Genomic DNA, 23,136 nt, shown 5'->3' on the forward strand with positions numbered 1-23,136 from the left:
AAAATACTGAAGAAGGCGTTTTAGTTTAATTAAATAAAAAATAAATTAAAAAATACAGTTAGGTAGTAGAATTAAATTATACATTTGTCTATGATTTCAAAGACTTAGGGGCTGTAGTTATAAAATATTAATATGCTTAGAAGTCATCCGGTATATTGTATGCTAACTAAAAAATATCATAAAGATAAGAGTTTTGTAGATAGAAATACTTTAAAAATGTTAATGATAATTTAATGCTTTGTATGTTGTTTCTACCATATAATATAAAAATATGTGTACATTTACAGAAAACAAAGATTTTTCTGTTATTTCAACATGTTTAATAAACTTAATTATAATTAAATTATAGTAATACGACATTGTGGATTTAATTATGACTTTAGAAACAAATAGTATGTGGTAGCACAGCAATTAAAGAAGACATTTGGCATATTATATGTGCTAACTAAGAATAATCACAAGGATAAAAATTTTTGTAGGTAGAATTACTCCAAAAATAAATGATAATTTAACAATTGTTTTTAATATCTATTGTCTATTACTTTTGCAATACATGTATATTTAATTTTAAACAGTCGTTTAAAAAAATAATAGTAATAAAATTTGCATAGATATATATTTTTTTATATTTCAATTATTTAGCAATAAATTACTCTGAAAATTTTAGATATCTAATAAAAATATTAAAATATTTAACATAAAACATTAACTTTAGAATCAATTAAAATTAGACTGTATCAAAATGTATGTCTATTTTTATTAACATAATCAATAATTTGTGATTATATTAAACAAATTCCTTATTTTTATCTGTTTTTTATATTAATCAATATTAAATATTTTAAGTGTCAATTATACGAAAAATTATATATTTTTATTTTTTATAAAATTAATTAAAATAAGTAAAAGTCAAAAAGCATTTAATTATTGTTAATACTTTATATTAACACGAAGACAAATATTCTATATTAATAGAAAAATTCAACTAATAAATATTATTATTCAAAAATTAAAAAAAAAGTTTTAGACGTTAAAAAAATAATTTATTTTAAAATTACATTTTTTACTTTATGTACTCTAAGATTATTTTTTTATATTATTATTAATCTTATTACAATAATAAATAAAATAAATATATTTCTTTTAATGAAAAATCTCAAATATTAAATTTTTGTCTATTATTGTAAAATTGAAAAAAAAATATTTCTGATATTTAAAAATAAAAAAAAAAAACAAAATCAGATTACAATTTTTATTTTTATAAGTTTGAGCCAATTATTTTATGTAAAAGTAAACAATTAAAGAATATTTTTTTCTATTACTATTAGAATTAAAATAGCAAAATATTTTACTGATTGTAAGTATATTTTATTATTGATAATATTTTGTATTATATGAACAAAATATTTTAGGTAATATTAATTAAAAACTCAAATAATAATAATTTTATTACCTATAGTTGTAAAATTAAAAATATTTTTAGTGTCAGAATTATTTAATTTTTAGATATCAAAAAACAGTTAAAATTAGATTACAATTTTTATTTTATTTAAGATTGACAAAATATCTTAAGTAAAAAAACTATTTTGCCTATCATTATTGCAGTAGAAACATCAATTGTAATCATTTTATTATTATTAATATTTTATATTAAATGAATTTGAATAAAAAATATAACTGGTAATATTAATAAAAAGCTTCGGTGTATTATTCTTACACAAAAAATATATTTTTAATTATTGGAAATTAAAAAAATAAATAATATTAATTTTATTTTACGAATTTTGAGAAAATACTTTAAATAATAGAAAAAATATTATTCTTTTTTCTGTTAATTTTGATAAAATAAAAAAGCTAAATATTTAATGATTTTATATATTATTGTTATTATTGGTATTTAATAATATTTTAATTCGTGTTATATTTTTTATTATTCAAAATTAATTCTTATTAATAATAATTTTAGATAATATTATTATTAATAATAATATAATATTTTAAGTAATACAACTTAAAGTAACATATTTCATTGATTGTGAGCAAAATATTTTGGGTAACATTAATAGAAAAACTCAAATAATAAATTTTTGTCTATTATTCTAAAAATAAAAAATATATATTTTTAATTTTAGGCAGAAAAAAAAATATTACTGATACTTTAGTTTCTCAATTTTTGTATTCCACTATATTTAACATTAACACTTTTTCTCCAAGTTTATTATAATTTAGACTAAACCATAATAAATATTTTACTCAACATAAAATACACCTATTTTTTATATATGTAAAGTATAACATGCTTTTTTCGAGCCAAAGTAATGAAAATATAGCCACATGTTCTTTTTTAATACATTTTTACAAATAAATATATATGAACAGTAATTTTTAATATATAACTAAATTTTTCTTCTATTCTACATCCTCTGCTAATACAATCCGGTATGGTCTAGTGGCTAGGATACCTGGCTCTCACCCAGGAGGCTCGGGTTCGATTCCCGGTACCGGAATTACTTTTTTTATTTTTTTCCTTTAAATTATTTATTTTTAACATTAAATTCAATAATATTGGTATTGATTTATAGTTACAGTTACAATAGTAAGAACAAATTTTAAATAACTTAATCAATATAGATGTTCATATATTTTAATATTAGCTCTTCAATTGTTTGTGACAAAATATAATTAATAATTAATAATATTTTGTGCATATTTAACATTGGGCAATAAATAAATTGTGCCATTTTAACATTGTTGTCGCGTGAGCATTTACAACAATATATGTAAAACATCACATTACTTTTGGTCGTAATTAATTTTTTTGTCTAATTAGTGTTATAAATATGACCATATTAATTTTTGCACGAGTATTTATAACTGTACTTACACGTAAGTACACGACATGTACGTGTAAAATATAATTTTCAATTAATATAATTAGCGACGGCGAGAAATAAATTTATTGCAGCATCGGCATTTTTTTATCAAAAAATGTGTGCTTAATTAAAGGTGTACTTAAGGTAGTCGTAATTCACTTGTTTATGACGTTATAATTAAGCGAAGAAATCGGAATTGCGAAAGTTTGATCGAGGGTACTGCGATGGTTTGTCCGAAAAGTGATATGCATAGTGTGTGTGTGTGTGTGTATGTGTGTATGGGAAGAGCAAAGAGCGAACGGGCAGGTGCCTTGCGTTTTTTACCTTAAAAAATCTGCAAAACACATGCTCGGGATGCGCCTGGGAAAGAACAACAGATGCTGCCAGAACACCGGCCCGTTTCACTTTAACACATCTTTTACTTTTACACCTACATTTATTGCAAAGACTTTACCTGCATATTTACCATTATTATTTCTCGTTTCGGTACAGGTAAATTTCCCGGCTGTTGCGGTGGCTGTGTCCCTTCTTAGGATCGGTGCCATTCAATCCCTGGACCTACTATCGCTAATTATCTGTTTACTAAAAAAATAAACAGCTGCTTTATTCCCAAACGGATTAATTGCTTTATTTTTCTGTTCGGACTATCGGGGCAAGCTGTTCCTTGCATCGTGCTATGGGCTGGTGGCTGGGCTGGGAGGCCATTTGGTTAGAACAATTGGCGGATTTAGGCGGAGATGAGACGATCCCCCCTCGCCGAAAAAAAAATATCTGAGATTCATAAAAAATGCAAATCATCACCGGAATCATATGTTCAATGTTTATTGTCCTGAACCTTTTTAATACAATAGAATATCGTTCAAAATCTACGAATTTGGAGCAGCTGGTATTGGAGAAAATGTATTAATTAACTAATCAGTGGTGTCTTATGAATGTGGCAAAACATAACCAATGGTTTTTAAATTAAAAAAAATAAAATAAAATATAAATTGTCTATTATATATAATTTTAAAAAAATTCCACCGATTAATAATATAATTAATCATTATTAATATAATATAATATTACCTTGATAAAAAACCAAATTTTACTACTTATTTTCAAAATTTCTTTAAACATTGTTCTTAATTATTAATATAATTAATAATTACTATTCCTTCATGAACAAATCAAATAGGATTGCATAGATTAATTATAAAAAATAAAATAAATATATGTCTTAATATATCTGAATTTGATATTTAATTTGAACATTTATTTATCAATTTTTATTAGAACATAGAGTGTTCAAAAATTGATTGTTTTTGACTGTATTTTTAGATCGGACAGAGAAAAACTGGCATCAAAACTCACCAATTATTAATATGATTATTATTTCTTGATGAACAAATTAAATTGAATTGCTTAGACTAATTATAAAAAACAAAATAAAAATCTGTCATAACATATCTGAATTTTTATATTTCTAAAATTTCTTTAAAAATTGTTATTACAGTGTCCTCAAATTGAACTTTGTACTTGTAGATCAGATACAGAAAAACTGGTATATATATTATATATATTATACTATTCTTTGGTCCATCAAAGAATAATTGTTAATAGTCCACAAATCAAATTGTATTGCTTAGATTAATTATATATTTGTCATAACATATTTGAATTTTTTTATTCTTTATAAATTGTTATTAGAATATAGAGTGTATCAAAATTGATTGTCTTTGATTGTATTTCTACATCAGACTGAAAAAAATTGGGATAAAAATATCACCAATTATTAATATAATTAACAATTATTATTTTTTGATGAACAAATCAAATTGAATTGCTTAGATTATTATAAAAAATAAAAAAAATATCTGAATTTTTTAAATTATTTCCAAAATTTATTTGAAAATTGTCCCAAAACGACTGTGTCAAAACAGACAAAAATTGGCATACGAATCTCACCATTTATTAATATTAAGTTTCTTTATTCCTCAATAAAAAATAATATTTGTCGTAAGAAAAAAATGACTATAGAGTTTTTTACAAACAATTTGGGACATATTACATTATACTGTATATAATATAAATAAAAATAAAAAAACTTATAAAATAATATAATATAAATAAAAATAAAGCACCTTAAATGTGTTTAGATATTTTAAAACTAAAATATATTCAAAAAATTTTAAAAATACTTTGTATATTTATTTTTACCAGATTATTTTTTCTTATTCAAATCATAAAATGTGAAAATAAAGCTTCATTTTTAGTTTTCAAGTAATTAAATTGAAAAATCTTTGTTTTTATCTTATTTAACAGTATTTGTAAAAATTTTGAAAACATAATTTGACATAATTAATAAAAATAAATAAAAATATATTTAGTACATGTAAAAACTAATATATATATATATATATATATATATATATATATACATATATATTATATATATATATATATATATATATATATATATATATATATATATATATATATATATATATATAAAATGTTTAAAAACCTGTCAAATTTGTGTATTATTTTTATTAGATTACTTTAAATTACAAAATGTGGAAATAAAACTTAATTTGCATTTTTCGAATAATTAAAAAAAAATCTTTGTTCTTGTACCATAATTTGGAAACATTTTGAAAACCAAAATATTCCTTAATTTTTACAAGAAACTAATTTTTTTACATTAAATTCTTTTGAATATGATCTTTAATTATAATAGATAAGAAAATACGTCTAAAAATTAAATAATAATTTCAGTCAATTTATACATAATAAAATATTTAAACTTAAAAATTGTATTTTATTTGTTTATTATGTAATAAAAATCTTATTACGTATAAAAACAACTTAATATATATTTTTTAGATTATATCTTTTTATCAACATAAAGTTTAAAATTTAGTATAATCATTATTTAATAACATTACAGTTTTATTAATAACTAATAAATAAAAGATGTCTTCAGAGGCATTATGAGTTGTTATCTTGATAACTTTCTCACCTCTTCAAAACCGCATAAATTCATCTTCAATTAATACCCATAAATTATTTTTAAATGTTTTATCCCTTGATCCATTATAATGTTAATTTTGTGCCACAAGTCCATAATGTAATTAATTTATGCTGGAATGTTAATGACTTGTCACAGATATTTAAAATACATTTTTATCTATTACAATAAACTTTTTTTTGTTGTGCCTAGTTGTTTTTGAACTGTCACTGGTACAAATTACCATTTGTATCGTCCAAATCTAGAATAATGTAATTAATCTTGTAAACCACAAAAAAGTTCTACAAGTCGAACAAGTAAAATTGTATGGCATGTGCACATGCATCTGCTTTGTAAAAAATAAGTAAGTAATAAGTTTTTTTGTGCCCAAAATAATAACGAAAAAAAAAAGAGGCAATTGTCCGCATAACTTCTTCATCAATCCCCTTGTGGATGTTCATAATTTATTTGTTCGGAAGTAACAATTATTCGCAGAACAAACCGCGGACCACATGTCGTACGAAATCAATGTAGAAATCAAGGGGATGACTATTAAAAAAATCAAGGCAAAAATCAAACGGAGGCGGTTTCCCGTTTTCGGAACGGGTGCCCGTTTGAAATATGGCATAGGCCAGCGTCATGCGGTACTGGTGGAATGGAGGTAAGGAAGGAATCAAGTGATTTCTACCTTCTTAATCAAGGTGTAAGGGATTCATTTTCGAGACCGCTGAATGCGACCTGTGTCCTACGGTTCCCAAAAAACCATCTGCGCAACAGATGCAGTCCTGATTTAGATCCTCGTCAGTTGCTCGGCATTGGCTAGCTGGGCACTGTTCGATTCTTTTTTACTTCAACCCTTTTCTTTATCTGTATTCATATTATATTTTACCAAATCATGTTCGAAAGCAGATGGTTTTTCACTACAGTCAATTTTTAAAGATGCCATGTGCCGCGGCCACGGCCATCTATCAGCTGCATAATTTTTATTTAGGTACTGTGCTTTTCTACACTTTTTACCTATAAAAAGTTTTTCTATGCCAGATGCATATGCACATGCCATACCATTTTACTTATTCGATTTCGACTATTTATATTATTTACATATGGACCTTTTCTTTTTTATGTGATTAATCATTTTTTTTCTGATTGAAGATGACATTTAAAGTGTGATTATGTGATTGACAATCAACTACACCATATTTTATTACAAAGACGTTTATTATAAATAAATGTTTTTAATAAACTAAAAAAAATAAATTAATGTTTAATTTTTTCTCCAAATAATTTTTGAATAATTTTCAATTACTTAAATAATTAAGGTACTAAAAATTATGAAAATATTTTTTATATCAATATTTTACAAATAAAAAATTAGGTAGAAAAAGTAATAAAATATTTTTTTTTATTAAAAAGTATATAATATACTCATATTTTTATTTTTTGTTAAAACCATATGTATTTTGTTTATAAATTGAAAAATTATATTAACAGTTTAAAAAATAAAATAGATTTTTTTAATTTTCATCAGTTTTTGACACATAAAAAATTAAAAATTCTATTTTCTTAGATTTTTGTTTGTAATAAATTTATTGTAAACAAATTATTTTGACAACAAATAATGTTTTTTAGATATTATTTGAAGTAATTTACATAAATTAATAACATGTATTGATAATTAATATAAAAACTATTGAAATTATTTTGACAACACTGAAAATTAATTAAAAAACGCAGATTTCTAAATATTTATTAAATAAGCTGGTTTTATTAAAATTTCTATTAAACGGTAACAGTAAATTTATCGAAAATATTTAAATTGAATTTGTTGGATTTAACAAAAATAAAAAAAGTTAAAATTATATTTTCTTAGATTATATTTGCAGCAATTTATATAAACTAATAATAAATATTATTAATTAATATTATCATTATGGATATTATTATAATAATTATTTTGCCACCGTAAACATTAATTTGTCAATTTTTGACAAAAATAGAAAATTAAGAATTATATGATTTCTTATAATACTCAAATTTATTATTTTTAAACTTTTGTAATATAACATTAATAAAATAATCAAAGTATTTAGACAAAGAGAAAACATAATTATTAACAATTTATCACATTTTTTTTATCTAAAATTTTCTAACAATTCCAAAACAAATGATTATTAATTTAATAATTAATATTTTTAATTTATTGATTAACTAGACTTTCTTAAATATTTATTAAATTTTAAGCTGATTTTATTATTTTTGAATTAAAAGATAACAGTAATATTTTTAATTTTTGTCAGTCCTACAAAAATAAAAAATTAATTGTATAAATTAATAATAGATATTATTAATTAGTATTAAGAAATTATTTGACTTCACTAACAATTAATTAAAAAATGCAGATTTCTAATTATTTATTAAATTTTAAGTTGATTTTATTAAAATTTTTATTATAAGGTAATAGTATTATTTTTCATTTATTGATTAAAATTGACTTTATGGAAAATATTTTCATAGATTTTATTTGTTATATAAATTAATAATAATATTACTAATTAATATTAAGATTACGGAAATTGTTATAATAATTATTTCGCCTCTATAAATCATTGATAAAAGTAGAAAATTAAGAATTATATGTTCTTAAACTTCTTATAATATTCACAGTTATATTTTGTTATATAACATTAATAAAATAATCAAGGTATTAAGACAAACGGAAAACATATTTTTTATTTAACATTTGTTTATTTAAAATTGTCTAATAATTCCAAAACAAGTAATAATTAATTTGTTTTCGTATTAATATAAATAATTTAATAATTAATTATTTTTTTTAGTTTTTAAAATTGATAACATACTATAAGCAGAAAACTTATGAACATCATTCATCATCATTATTATTAAACACATTTAAAATAAAATAAACAAAACGAAATCTTTTTTAATAATTTTATTTATTATATATATCAAAGAAAAAATATTGTTTATTTTAAATAATTTTATTTACAGAATTGATTAATAAAGTAAATTATTTTTCATCACATATTTTTAATCAAGTATAAAAATAAATATTCTCAAATTCTTACCTAAGAAACTATTTATTTAAAAAGACTAAAATAAATCCTATCAAATATTCATACTAAAATTATGTTATTTAGTAATAAAAAAACAAACACAAGTTTACAAGAAAAAGAACTTTATTAACATATAAAACAGGTTATTTCAAGTTAACATTTTGAAGTATGACTAAGAGAAATATGTGTGAATCATTTCACTGTTTATTTAATTAATTTTACTATGTAAACGTGCTAGTCAAAGAAAAGGAAGTAGATAAATTAGGAACTTAATAAATATGTGAATTTTTAGTCAATAATACAAGAAATGATATTTATTCATAGTTTCTCATACTTTCTTGAAATGCTCATAACTTAAGCTGATTAATTAAAATAATAGAATCGTGTTTTTATTATTTAAATTATGTAAATTCGGCATTTAATATTCACATTTTTCAACAAAATTCAGCAAACCATATAATTTTAATGTGATTCGAAAGATACAATAGAGTCATTGTTTAAAACTGTTTAATTAAAAAGCTGAAAAATATGTGGAAATTATTCTATTAATTACTAATTATGCTAATTTTACATTTCTATCCAATCTCTAAAAGTACATTCATATAATAACAATTTTGAAACATGTTTTAATCAAGTTATAAAATTATTGGATGTTAAAATTCTCGAAATTATTGAAATAACTGTGAACCACTTGAGTGACAATTGAGTGATTTAAAAAGTATTTGCCAAATACTTCAACTAATTAGTTTAGATGATTACAAAATTAATTAATTACGTAAAGTTTTACACTTATTCCAAATAATCATTGTGACGAGAAATTGCCAATTTAACAATTTACCGTAATTCTTATACAATGAGGTCACAAAAAGCTACTACTCAGAAGTAAACGAGTAAAATAACTTCTCTTGTGTAAATATTGACCTGTAATACCTATTTTTTAGGAGTATCTAGTTTTTTAGTAATAAACCTGAATAGTTTATCCAACACATCAAATGGATAGCCCATAACTCTGTAACTACTCACCTGTTTTTTGCCAGCGAAATAACATTGAAAAGAGAATAAAAATACCTTTCAAATGAATCACAAGATCACCTATTAAAAAAATAGTCCAGGGTTCTTTGACACATGTCAACTTTATAGCAAAATTTGGTTGGATTAACTACATTTTACATTGTCTACATTCGAGGTCAACATTTTGTTCCATTCAAAAGTTATGAATGGGGGACTTTTTACGACCTTAGTGTATATACACTAGGAACCATAGTTATGACACCTTGCTAAGAGTTGACAGTTAAACAAACCCATTATTTAAAAATTTGGATAAACTGAGTGTGTGGTTGCTACGAAAATTTTCAAGTCCACTGTCCATTCTTATCGTCAACATAAGCCAATCTGGAGGAAATGGGGCTTGCTGGAATTAGTTCAAGGACTGTGTGAAAAAGATTAGTGGATGGGGGTTTGTTTTCCTCCTTTCTACTAAGAATATGAAAGCCTGATTTCAATTTGCACAGGACCACTGAGTTTAAGTTTAATGAACTTAAAAATGACCTGATTATAGTAGATGTCCTGTAGGAGTAAGACTAGACTAGTTACATCCGGTGTGAAACAAGTTGGGGTTAAATTATGGTATGGCAAAAGCTCCCTTCATCTTATAGAAGGACACATGGACGTATTTATGTATAGGGATATATTAAACAACTATTTGCTTCTATATATTGAAGAAACAATGTCATTAAAAACCCAAATACAAATCCAAAGTTGTGAGTAATTGTTTAAAAGATCTAAGCATTGATTTTTTGTTTCAACTACCACAATTTCCCGATATCAACCCCTACAAAAAACATGTGAGATCATATTGAAACCAATTTCAGGAAAATTGAAAATTCAGTTATATTGATTGATTGCAGTGTTTTTCATATTGTTCCACTCAAAAGTTTTCAGAAGGGGTACTTTTTATGACCTCCCTGTATATTAATTTTACGGTTTTTATCAAATTACATTAGTAATATATTAAATTATTTATTATATTCTAAGTAGATCAACCAAATGAGGACGGTTACGACAGACAACAGTGTATTCAGTCCAAAACCATCCCCCATAAATATGAACCTGTTACGCTAACGCAATTTTTTACGAACTAATAAACACATCAGATTTGGCTTTTTACGAGCTTATTATACACACATTTCGTGCGTCCTTAAAATACTCAAAAACGTGCCGGTTTCTAGTGTTTTTCATGCCACAATCATCTATTGCTATTTTAAGTTTCCAGACACCGTGTTGCCAAATGAATGGAAAAAAATCGAAACAGATGTGTGTGCGTGAAGAGAATCCAATGTGTAAAAGACATTCCCGAATTACAACACTTTCCGACCGTTTCCATCAAACGCGTCTCCTCTTCACTCCATTATTATGCGAACGGTCGAATAGAAAAAAATATTCTTCGGTGTGACGTACGCGAAATCAGACCCCAAAAGTGAGAATGCCTTTATTCCAGTTTCTTTTATATAGGTTAGAGTCGGCGGCTATTTTTAAAATTTTCATGTGTTTACGTTATTCTGGACGGTATCGAATTTTGTTTCTCTTACATTAGGAGGCAATTACAATTTTTATTTGCTTATTTTAAGTTTTATGGATGTGGTTGCTTTACAAACGTCGATTTTCCAGGCTTTTATGACTTTTTAATTATCTTTAGTTCGGTTGTTTTCAAGTATTTTACACCAATTAGTCGCCGGACTCGTACAGGGTGTCCCAAATTTGTTGGCTCTGGATCAGATACACAGAAACTGACTTAAGTGCATCGAATCTCACCCAGTATCTTAGTTAGAAACAATTTGAAACATCACAAATTGTATATTTTTTGGAAATCGACGTTTTAAAGGCAAATTCAATAATCTGTGTGCTCTGGAAATGCTCGTGATGCAGTTTGAGACACCCCGTACTTTTACCTTCATCAATTTGCTAACTACAATGAGTCTTCCGTGAAGTGAACGCAAAAAACATTTATGTAACAAAATTACATGACAGCTTATGATATTTAAAATTATTGCATCGAGTGTTTTACTTTCGACGTGAAATATATGTGTGAATTACATTTGTTCAACAAACCTCTCATCTCGTAAAACAACCGGCCAGATGCAGTTGACACATTGCATCATTTTGCTTTGTTTTCACATCTAATTTTCGTTTTAAACCGGCCCACGAAAATATCCTGGCATACTCTAAATGATTTAAATAGGCTAATAACTTTCGTATGTAATGCCAAGTTTATGTGTACAAAACGGTTCCCTTTGTTGTGTTATCATCGTCACCATCAGCAGCTTCGTGAATGGAAAACCATTTTATTGAAACGGCTCATTAAACGAATTGTGATCTAATAGTGTGTAAATTGAGAGAGTGAATTAATTTGGTTTGACTTAGGCATTCCTTATGTTTATATAAAGGATATTAATCATCGCTGAGACAGTTCCAATCGTGATTATTAGAGTTATTAAACGGTCTGGTTCTTAAGTTCAAGTAGCATTTGCACTGATTCAATATATACAGTTATTTTAAATGTGTTAAATCGTTAATTTAAAAGTAATAATTTATTAGATGACTCTTCAGTTTATTGATGGTTATAAGAAACTTCTTCATAAACTATTTTAAACATATTGTTGAGCAGAAACATATTTAATTTAATTATGTGTAAATATATTTAAATTGAATTTTTATTATAATGCACCTTACATTTTACATTGTGCAAAAATACCAAATTATAATTATTTATATTTTTAATTTTAATAAATGGCGCCCAACTTTCGATTAGAAAATAATTATTTTATTAAGAATATTAAAAAATATATTATAATTAATATACCGAGAAATTGTTTTTAATGTTATTAAAGATTACGAGTAACAAAATTGATTAAATATTAAGTAAAAGATTAAGTTTGAGATCAAATATTTATATTTAATACATTTTACTTTAAAAAGCCTTTTGTATTCTAATGTACCTTACTTATATTTTGCATTGTGCAAAAGTATTAAATAATAATTATTTATATTTTTAATTTTAAGAAATGGCGCCCAACTTTTAATTCTAAAATAATCATTTTCATAATAATATTAAAAAAATATTTTATAATAAATAAACTGAGAAATTGTCTTCAATGTTGTTAAAGATTACGAGTAAGAAATTTGAATAAAAAGGCAAATTAATTATCAAAAATTGATAAAATTAAATATTAACTAAAACAATAGTTTAAGATTAAATATTTATATGTAATAAATTTTATTTTAAAAAGCCTTTTGTACTCTAATGTACTCACTCTACTTACATTTTGCATTGTGTAAAAGTATTAAGTGATAATTATTTATATTTTTAATTTTGAGAAATGGCGCCCAACTTTGAATTCGAAAATAATCATTTTATAAAGAATATTAAAAAAATATATTATAATTAATAAGCTGAGAAATTATCTTCAATTTTGTTAATGATTACGAGTAACAAATTTATTAAAAAGACAAATTAATTATCAAAAATAGGGAAAATTTAATATCAGCTACAACAATAATTGGCGCCCAACTTTGAATAAATATTTTATTCAGAATATTAAAATAAAATAATAATTAACATCCACAAGTCTAAGATTTAATATTTATATGTAATAAATTTTATTTTATAAAACCTTTTGCACCATAATTTACCTTACATTTTGCTTTGTGTCAAAGTATTAAATGATAATTATTTATATCTTCAATTTTGGAAAATGGCGCCCAACTTTGAATTCAAAGATTTTATTAAAAGCATTAAAAAAATATATTATAATTATTAAACTGAGAAATTGTGTTCAATGCTGTTGAAGATTACGAATAGGAATTTGATTAAAAATTGGGAAAATTAAATATTAGTTACAACAATAATTGTATCAGAATATTAAAATAAAATAATAATTAACATCCGCAAGATGTATAGATTAATTTCAAATAAGAACATATTAAAGTGTTCATACTTCCTACAACTCAAAAGATACAAATTAATTATTAAAAATTAATTAGAACAAAAGACTTGACATCACATATTTATTTCTAATAAGATAACAATAAATAATAAAAAATAATAATTAATATCCACTACATGCACTCAATTCTGTAATTTTAAAAACAAGAAATCTGTTTTGCTGTTCGTTTAAAAATACAGTTCTGGCAATTAAAAAAAATTAAATTGGAGCATATGATTGAAAACCATGTCATGATTCTGTTACCTCTCTCTGATCTTGGTCCAAAACCAATTTGGGCCAGGAATTTTGACATCCAAAATAATCTTGAACCCTTTTTGCTAAATTTAACTAAAACACTTTTTTATTTACCGTTTAGACGTCTAATAAATGTAAATATTTTAATTTACTTGAAAATTCTCCAAGGTAAGTATATTTATATAAAAAAACTCGATTTAATCTTGTATAACCACACGTTTTTTACACAGATCCACCATCTTGAATTATTGCAAAAAATAAAGGTGTATATATAAAAAAATTGGTGTTTAAAAGGGACGTTTTAATTTAAAAAAATGTACTCTAGGAAAGAACGTAGTACGAATTTCACGATTAATATTTATAGAGCCCCATGACTAATTTATAGTTTTATTTTTGAAGATCTCGAACTCGAACTACGTAATTAAACAACAAAAGCCACACCAAAAGTAGAGACAACAACACAATCGTCAACTCACCAAGTCATTATAACGGCAGTAACAATAAACACTTAAACAATTAAATAAATAAATAAATATGTATAAAAAAACTAGACACATAAAATAGTTTTATCACAATCACAAATCATTTTAGTTCACTGAAAACGGTATAATTAGATGCTGACGGTCATAGAAATTGTGGAAAGCGTCGCAAACATTTTCGCGCATAGGAAATTAGCTGAGCCGACGTTCGAAACTAACATGTTCGTGTAACTTGAAGGGTTAGGATTTTTCAGCGCTTTATATTTAGCAAAATTATATCAAGACCTCTTCTAAGTGAGTTATAAATATCTCAAAACGTAAACAGTGATGAAGGAACGAAACATTTTCTACGAGGTTGCTCGTCGGCACACACCTGGGACGTTCCACAGCGAACCGTTCGATTACGGGACGTGGAAAACTAAAAAAAAAAAATGAAATAAAAAACACCGGGGAATTTTTCCTGATGTGTATATCACAGCGGTCGATAGGTTTATGGGGGTGTAATTTACAATTACTGGGAACGTAAAGTGTTCACACTTCATTTCAACTTTCGCCGTCCTTCGTCAAATTTGTCTATGGAGAATATCATGTTCACTCATTATGACTATTATGGTTCCATTTATTTAATTAATTTCCATTATTAGAGAATTATTTTTGCATAAATAAGGTCAAACTTTTTAGGCAATATAAATTCTGTTTTTCGTTTTATTTTATAAATGTCTACATAATTACTTGTTAATTTTTATGGTAATCCTTATGTATAATTATCTAATTTTGGAACATTATTTTTATTAAAAGTAATATTTTTTTTATATCCAATTTGTTTTATTTTTTCCAAAAATTAAGCTTTTTAACTTAATTAAAGACTATAATTAATATTAATCTGTTTAAATGAAAAAAAGTTTAACCTAATTAAAAAATTATTTATAGAACTTTTTAATAGTTATTAATTGACTCATAAAATATTTATCATTTAATTAAAAATGATAATTCATTATTTATTATTTAATTTTCTTTTGAAATAGCAATTTTTTTTATTAAATATTTTATATAATTTAAAAATTATTATAAACAAATAATTCTAAAAAATAATAAACAATTAATTATAAATTCATTTAAATAAAAATTGAAATAATTTAACCAATTATTAAAGGGGTCATCCAATGAGAAGTGTCATTGTCTAATTTTTTTTATTTTTTTTTATTTTTTCAATAATCAAAAATTATATTTTCCACGGCTCATAAAATATTTAGTTTTTAATAGTCAGTTTATAAAAAATTTATAATCAACCATTTAACTTTAAATTTAAATGAAAAATAATAAAAAAATAGTGAAGCCTAGTTATTCTCTTCTTTTTATTTTTTTTTAATATCAAAATTTTATATTTTCCACTTTGATTCATGAAATTTATAAAAAATCACTAGTTTTTATTATTTTTTATAACTAAAGTTACAATTTCTACTTTTGCTAATGAAATAATTATTTGTTTTATATTTATAGTTATTAATAATTTTATTAATTATTTATTATTATTTTTTTTTAAATAAGAATTTTTTTATTGAGTATTTTATATAATTTAAAAATTATTATAAAAAATAATTATAAAACATAATAAACAATTATAAAGCATTCATTTAATTAAAAATTTAAATAATTTAACTAATTATTAGAGAGGTCATCCAATGAGAAGTGTTTATTTAGTATGTAATAATTTAGTTTTTTTAAATTTAAATAATCAAAAATTATATTTTCGACAGCTCATGAAATATTAATTTTTTAACAAATTTAACAAATTATTTATCAAAAATAGAGAAAATTTAATATTAGCTATAACAATAATTGGCGCCCAACTTTGAATAAATATTTTATTCAGAATACTAAAATAAAATAATAATTAACATCCACAAGTCTGAGATTTAAAATTTATATGTAATAAATTTAATTTTATAAAACCTTTTGCACCATAATTTACCTTACATTTTGCTTTGTGTCAAAGTATTAAATGATAATTATTTATATCTTTAATTTTGGAAAATGGCGCCCAACTTTGAGTTCAAAGATTTTATTAAGAGCATTATATTATAATTATTAAACTGAGAAATTGTGTTCATGTTGTTGAAGATTACGAATAGGAATTTGATTAAAAATTGGGAAAATTATATATTAGCTACAACAATAATTGGCGCCCAATTTTGAATTTGAGAATAATTATTTTATTCAGAATAATAAAATAAAATAATAATTAACATCCACAAGTCTGAGATTTAATATTTATATGTAATAAATTAATAAATAAAAATAATAATAAAAAATTTGAGAAACATTCGTTTAAATAATTTAACTAAATTATATATTTTTAAAATAATAGAAATATTTTTTCAAATTTTTTAGTTATTTATTTAAAAAAAAATAGTTCACAGAACTTTCTAATAGTTTTAATTCATTATTTATGTTATTTATTTTTGTTATTAAAGGAAAAAATCTATAATACTTGGATTAATGAGTTATTTTATAAAAATTGATAATTTGACTTTTTAATTGATATAAGGGAATTCCACTCCTTTGATTTATTAAATATCTTTTTTCAATTTAAAAATCTTTTTATATATTTTTTTATATTTTTAAAGTAAATGATTTTTTTGATTTAATAAATATTTTCAATTAATTTCCAGTTATTTAATATTATTTTTTAAACAATTAAAAATGTATTAAAAAATGTGTATTAATATAATATAAAAAATTGTATTTGAATGGAATTGAATTGAATTAATTAATTCAACTAAATTACATATTTTTAAAACAATTGTTTTTTCTCACTTTTTACTTTATTTAAAAAAATGTTGACAGAACTTTCTAATACTTTTAATTCATTATTTATGTTTTTTTATTATTTTTGTTGTTATAGGAAAAAATCCAGTAATAATTGAATTATTAAGTTATTTTATAAAAATTGATAATTTATTATTTGACTTTTTAATTGTTATAAATGAATTGTCGAACGAAATAGTTTAGTTTTGATTTATTCTTATTTAATTTAAAAATCTTATATATGATATATGAATAACGTTGTTTATTCAAATATTTAATTACTCTAAATTGTTACGACCTCTCTGTACATACTTTTTTTGCTATTTTTAAAGTAAAATAAATATAACCTCTTCGGTAATTTACTATGTTATTTTTAAGTAACTAAATTATTCAGATTTTTTTTGGCTAATAAAAGTTTATTTTGTGACAGTTACTAAAATCATTATTTTCTTATTTATATATTAATTAATTAAAATTAATGTTAATTAAATTTTTTAATGACAAATAATCCTTGAATTTTTTCTTCTTGTCAGCAGTAGCTAAATATATTTAAATTTATTATCTTCTTTACTTGGTTTAGGTTTTTCGTACTATTATTTTTCTTCATCAGATCTGGCACATATTATGTAACAATATTTTGTATTTTTGATAATAATAATCGAATTCCTTGAATTTAATTAGATTATAATAATGTTTCATAATAAAATTATTTTAAACTTTTACTTTCTTTCAGATTAATTACCAAATTAATACATTTCTAATTATCGAAAATATTAGTTTAGATTTGATTTGATATTATCGAACACAATATTTCAAAATTTCTCAAATCTAATAATAATAAACTTGACTGGACTTGCCAAATGTTTTTGTCGTAAAATTATTCTAGCTTCAATTGAACAATTTTGCTATTTTAAAACCTTGTAGGTGGTTGCAAGATAATAAAAAATTATATGTTCGCACATACTTTCGAGAAACGTTGCGGTCACTTCTTGACAATCACAGGGGGTACGGGTGGACTTAAACCAAGAAGGAGCACCATTCATTTTTATAGGTCGTTGACATAAGTATTTGGCGCAGGTTTAAATTTTAGATTTAATTTTAGATATGCGTGTGCTGAAATTACCGTTTTGAATACCTAGATAACCCAATAAATTAACAAAAATGTTATTTTTAAAACAACAACAAGGAACCAGGATGATACCAGCGACGTGTGGGAATATTAATTAAAATTCGTTCTCACTGTTCTATTTTTGGACACCCGAAACCAAAAAAAAAAAAATCGCCTCGCGTAATTGTCGACGTTCGTGGTGGAATGTCCCGCGCATGTAACAATGTCTCCGTCACTTTTACCTGCAGTTTCATTGATAAAAATGTAAATATGCTCCACATTTGCGTTTGTGCGGCACCTACGGCACATACGGGGCACAAGGTCCTAGACGCAGCGTTACGAAAGCGAACGCCGTTTTTGTTTTCCGTGCGCCGTCCGTTTGTTGTTGTTGTTGTGATGTTCTCTTAATAATTTACGGGTTTTTATTCAGAGGATCTAGACGTTTCTGGCGGCAAGAGGCACTGGACCGATTTAGATTTTCCTCTCACTTGTCTCAATGTTCAAGTGACTAACGCACGAAAGTCTATGAACTTTCAAGGGGCTGACTGGCTTCGCTTTTTAGATAAAAAGAACCTTGCAAAATGCAATCAATAAACTTGGGGAATTATAAGGATTTATTTCCCGACGGTTTTTCGCGAATCCCGCAGACTTTCAAGTTTCCATTCCTCCTCCCCCCCGTTACCGGTTTTATCACGTCCATCCGGCAGTGTAATTTAATGACTTCGTTCCTTGTTAAACCGAATCTAATTAAAATTAAAACTTTTTGAGTGCCAGAAGTATAATTTGGTGTTGGATGTGATGTCAATAAATGTACACAAGGTGGCTCATTCAATTCATATAGGAACAGTTAATTAATTCAACATTTGTACATATTAAATTTCATTTAAAAAAAAATAGAAAATTACGTCTTTTGATAAACTAAATCATGGAATAAAATGTGAAAAATGTCTGAGAATATTGGATGCTGGCTTAATGCATTAGTTTCCACAATCAGTTCAGTATATATTTATATCTTTAAAAGTGTATAACTAATTGGTGTCATTAGTGAACATACAGTAAGAGAGAAAACTGATCTTGTGCCTCTTGTCGACACTAAGAGTTGTACAAAAGTAGAGTTATCACTATTCCATGGTCAGAAGGAATTAGAAAAATGTGATTTTTTAATTATATACAGTGGTGGCCAGTGAAGTAGCACATGTTACTTGATTAATTAGGAAATTTTGTCTAAAATAAAAATAATTTCTCTTAATTAAATCACAAAAATATATATAAATGATTTATGTATGTACAAAAATTGTTAATATTTTGTTGGGTACCCTTTGTTCATTATAACACTCTGTAGATGGTGAAGCATAGATTTAACAAGATATTGGCAACGATCGTTTGAAATTAAATTCTATGACTTTTCAATTAAAAACCATAATTCATCTAAATTTGATGATTTTTGGTGTTTTAATCAAGACTTCATCTCGTTCCATAAGTTTTCAATTGGATTAAGATCTGGACTTCAACATGATTATGGTTTAATCAATTTGAACAACTTCCATTATCGTGGATAAAAAAAAATTCATGTAACTGGTAAATTATCTTTGGCAGTTTGATCCTATTCTATTGAACCTAGATTCATCACTCCATAATATTCTTCGCCAAAATTCCGAAGGATATTAACATATTTTTGTGCAAACTTTAGTCTTGTTCGAATATTCTTTTATGATACCAATGGTTTCTTTATTGAAATACATCCTTGCAAGTTTGGTCCATTCAGTCAACGTCTGATCTGTTAGAAACATTCATATTGTATGACCCAATTAATGACAAAGGATTTAGTTCACTGGTTCTTCCAATTTGTCTGTCTATAAAAGGAGTTGGCTTTTTGTTAGAACGTTTTCTTATTGTATTATTGAGTGTGTTGTTTCATATTTGTTAATAACATATTTTGGAAGCTTCTAGCCACGTCAGTAATATTTAAATTTGGATTTTTCATGTTAATTATTATGTCCCTTTTCTCTGGAGCGTAATAACGTTCACATTGAAACTGAGTTATTCAATAAAATAATGTTTAATTTTAAATTTTGTGCTATTTCTCTGTCCACCACTGTATATTAGAATAAAAATATCTGAGAATATCAGATACTGGCTTAATGCATTAGGTTTCACAATCAGTTAAGTATTTATATCTTTAGAAGTATATATATAACTAATTGGTGTCATTAGTGAACATAGAATAAGAGACAAAATTGGACTAGTGCCCCTTGTTAGCACTAAGGGTTAAATAAAATTAGAGTTGAGACACTATCTGATATTTTACGATAGTTTGTAATAGTGAGCTAGGTAAAATTTTGTCAATCTAACTAAAATTTGCCATTAAATTGACATGTGCCAAATTACCCACCACCATATGGGAAATAGCAACTATTTTTTAAATGGAAGGGGTAGTACCTCATTTCAAAGGTATTTTTATTACCTCTTCCATGCCATTTTGCTATATAAAATGAGGCATGGAGTTACGGAATTATGATTCATTTAATGTATTAAATAAAATAACAAAAGAAACTATTTATATTATATCTACTAAGTATTTATTACTTAAAAATTTAATATTGGCATAAAAAATAGCTACTTTCTTCGTTTACTTTCCTTTATAATATGAAGAAATTTGTCGTACTTGATCTTTTCACCCAAAGATGAGATATTAATGATCAAAATCGAAATAACTGTAAAGTTCCTAATTTAAATGGGTCACACTGTAAACACAAATCGACTTGTGTATAAACAACCGTCGCTATTTTTGATTAGACGATAACACGATTGTGTTTTGGTAAGAGAACAAAATTTCATACTTAATTAAATTTGATGAAACAGTTGATGCAACATGTCACTGTTGTACCAGATCGATGGAATTAAACATCGGTTATCCGTAAAATTATCGGTTAAGCTTTAAACCGTTCGACAGTCATATTGCGGTTGTAAATGAATGAAAGTAATATCGAAATGAATTTATGCATTTATGTAATAACATCGAGACGTCCACTGTGGGAAAAGTCCAATCGTAGCGGAAATAATAATGTAAAAAATGTAATAAATATATAATTATGTCCATACAAAAAATCATAACCGTTTCAAAACGGTTGGAATGTCTTTTGGAAACTAGTTTGAGGTAGATGACGGTCAGATGTTTATTTATTTTAAATTATTTAAAAATTGTTAATGTTTTTTCATTTAATTTTGTTAATAACACTTAACTTTCAAATATGGCCTTATTGTTATTTAAAATTGTTGTTTAGTTTCACTGAAAATAACTTAACTGTTTTAAAATATTTGTTATAGTGGTAAACTTTGTCTGGTAATTTAAGATATTTGTAAGATTTAAGAATTTTAACCTTGCAAATGATATATAAATTTATTAACGTTGCTGATATTCATTCATTTTAAATTATTCAAGAAATATTAACATTTTTTTAATTCGGTTTTACCATTCAACTTTTAAACATGGCCTTATTTAAACAATATGAATAACATAGTGTTTAAAACTTTCAAATTTTTATAAAGATAAATTAATTAGTTGTAATGTTAAACTTACCTTAATATTTTAAGATATTTGTTCAAGATTTGATAAAATTTTACAAATTTTAAACATGGCCTTGCTTCAGCAATATAGCAATAGAATTGTTGCAAAATTTTTATAAAAATAACATACTGTTTTAACATATATTTATAATACTAAACTTACCCTGGTGAATTAATATATTTGATCAATATTTTATAAAATATCATTTTATTGAACTTATTATATTTTTAAAATTATTTTAAAAATAATAATCATTTGTTTAAATTTTTTTGTATCACTTAACTTTCAAACATTATTTATTGATCAGGATTTATTAATATTTTCATTCTTGTATATCATAAAAATATTTATTATCGTTATATTTGTTTATTTTGAATTTCTTTAAAAAGGTTTAATTTATATTTTTTTTTAATTGTCAAAAATACATTTTTAACATGTATCGATTTACATTATAATTTAAATAACTTACCCACCCTAACATATTTGATATATTAACAATATAACAATCAATATATATTAATATTTTAACTTTGAATATCATAAGATTTTTATTGAACTTATTATTCATTTGTTTTAAATTATTTTGAAACTATTTTTTTTTCAATATTTATTCTACACTAAATTTTTTATTGATACTAAATTTACTCTGTTAATATAAATATTTGATCAGTATTTATTAATATTTTAACTTGTATATCACAAATATGTTTATTGTCATTAATATTATTTAAATAAATTATTTTAAAAATATTATTTTTTTTAATATTATTGATTCGTCTTAACTTTGAAATAGGACATTTTTTATTGATCAGGGTTTATTAATATTTTAAACTTGTATATCTCAAAGATATGTATTGTCGTCAATAATTGTTTATTTTGAATTAATTTATAAATATTATGTTTTTTTTTAAAAAATTTATTTATACATCTTAAGTATGAAATATGGATTTTTTTATTGATACTAAACTTACCCTGTCTATATATTTGATCACTATTTATT

The 23,136-nt window shown here is 23.8% G+C and overlaps 1 protein-coding gene and 1 non-coding gene across 2 annotated transcripts in view; one reads left to right on the forward strand and one right to left on the reverse strand.

Moving 5' to 3' along the window:
* The window catches only part of LOC109608377 (neurogenic locus protein delta), a 93,519-nt gene extending 78,715 nt beyond the window's left edge, over positions 1 to 14,804 (reverse strand). The window contains exon 1 of the mRNA XM_049961431.1: positions 14,650 to 14,804. The gene's annotated coding sequence lies outside the window, so the exon portion shown is untranslated. The remainder of the gene's footprint in view (positions 1 to 14,649) is intronic.
* On the forward strand, positions 2,436 to 2,507 carry Trnae-cuc (transfer RNA glutamic acid (anticodon CUC)). Its single transcript has one exon. It is a non-coding gene; the product is annotated as a tRNA-Glu (tRNA).
* Positions 14,805 to 23,136: the final 8,332 nt, after the last annotated feature.

The sequence above is a fragment of the Aethina tumida genome, chromosome 1 (assembly GCF_024364675.1).
Source record: "Aethina tumida isolate Nest 87 chromosome 1, icAetTumi1.1, whole genome shotgun sequence".
NCBI classification, from domain to species: Eukaryota; Metazoa; Arthropoda; class Insecta; order Coleoptera; family Nitidulidae; genus Aethina; species Aethina tumida.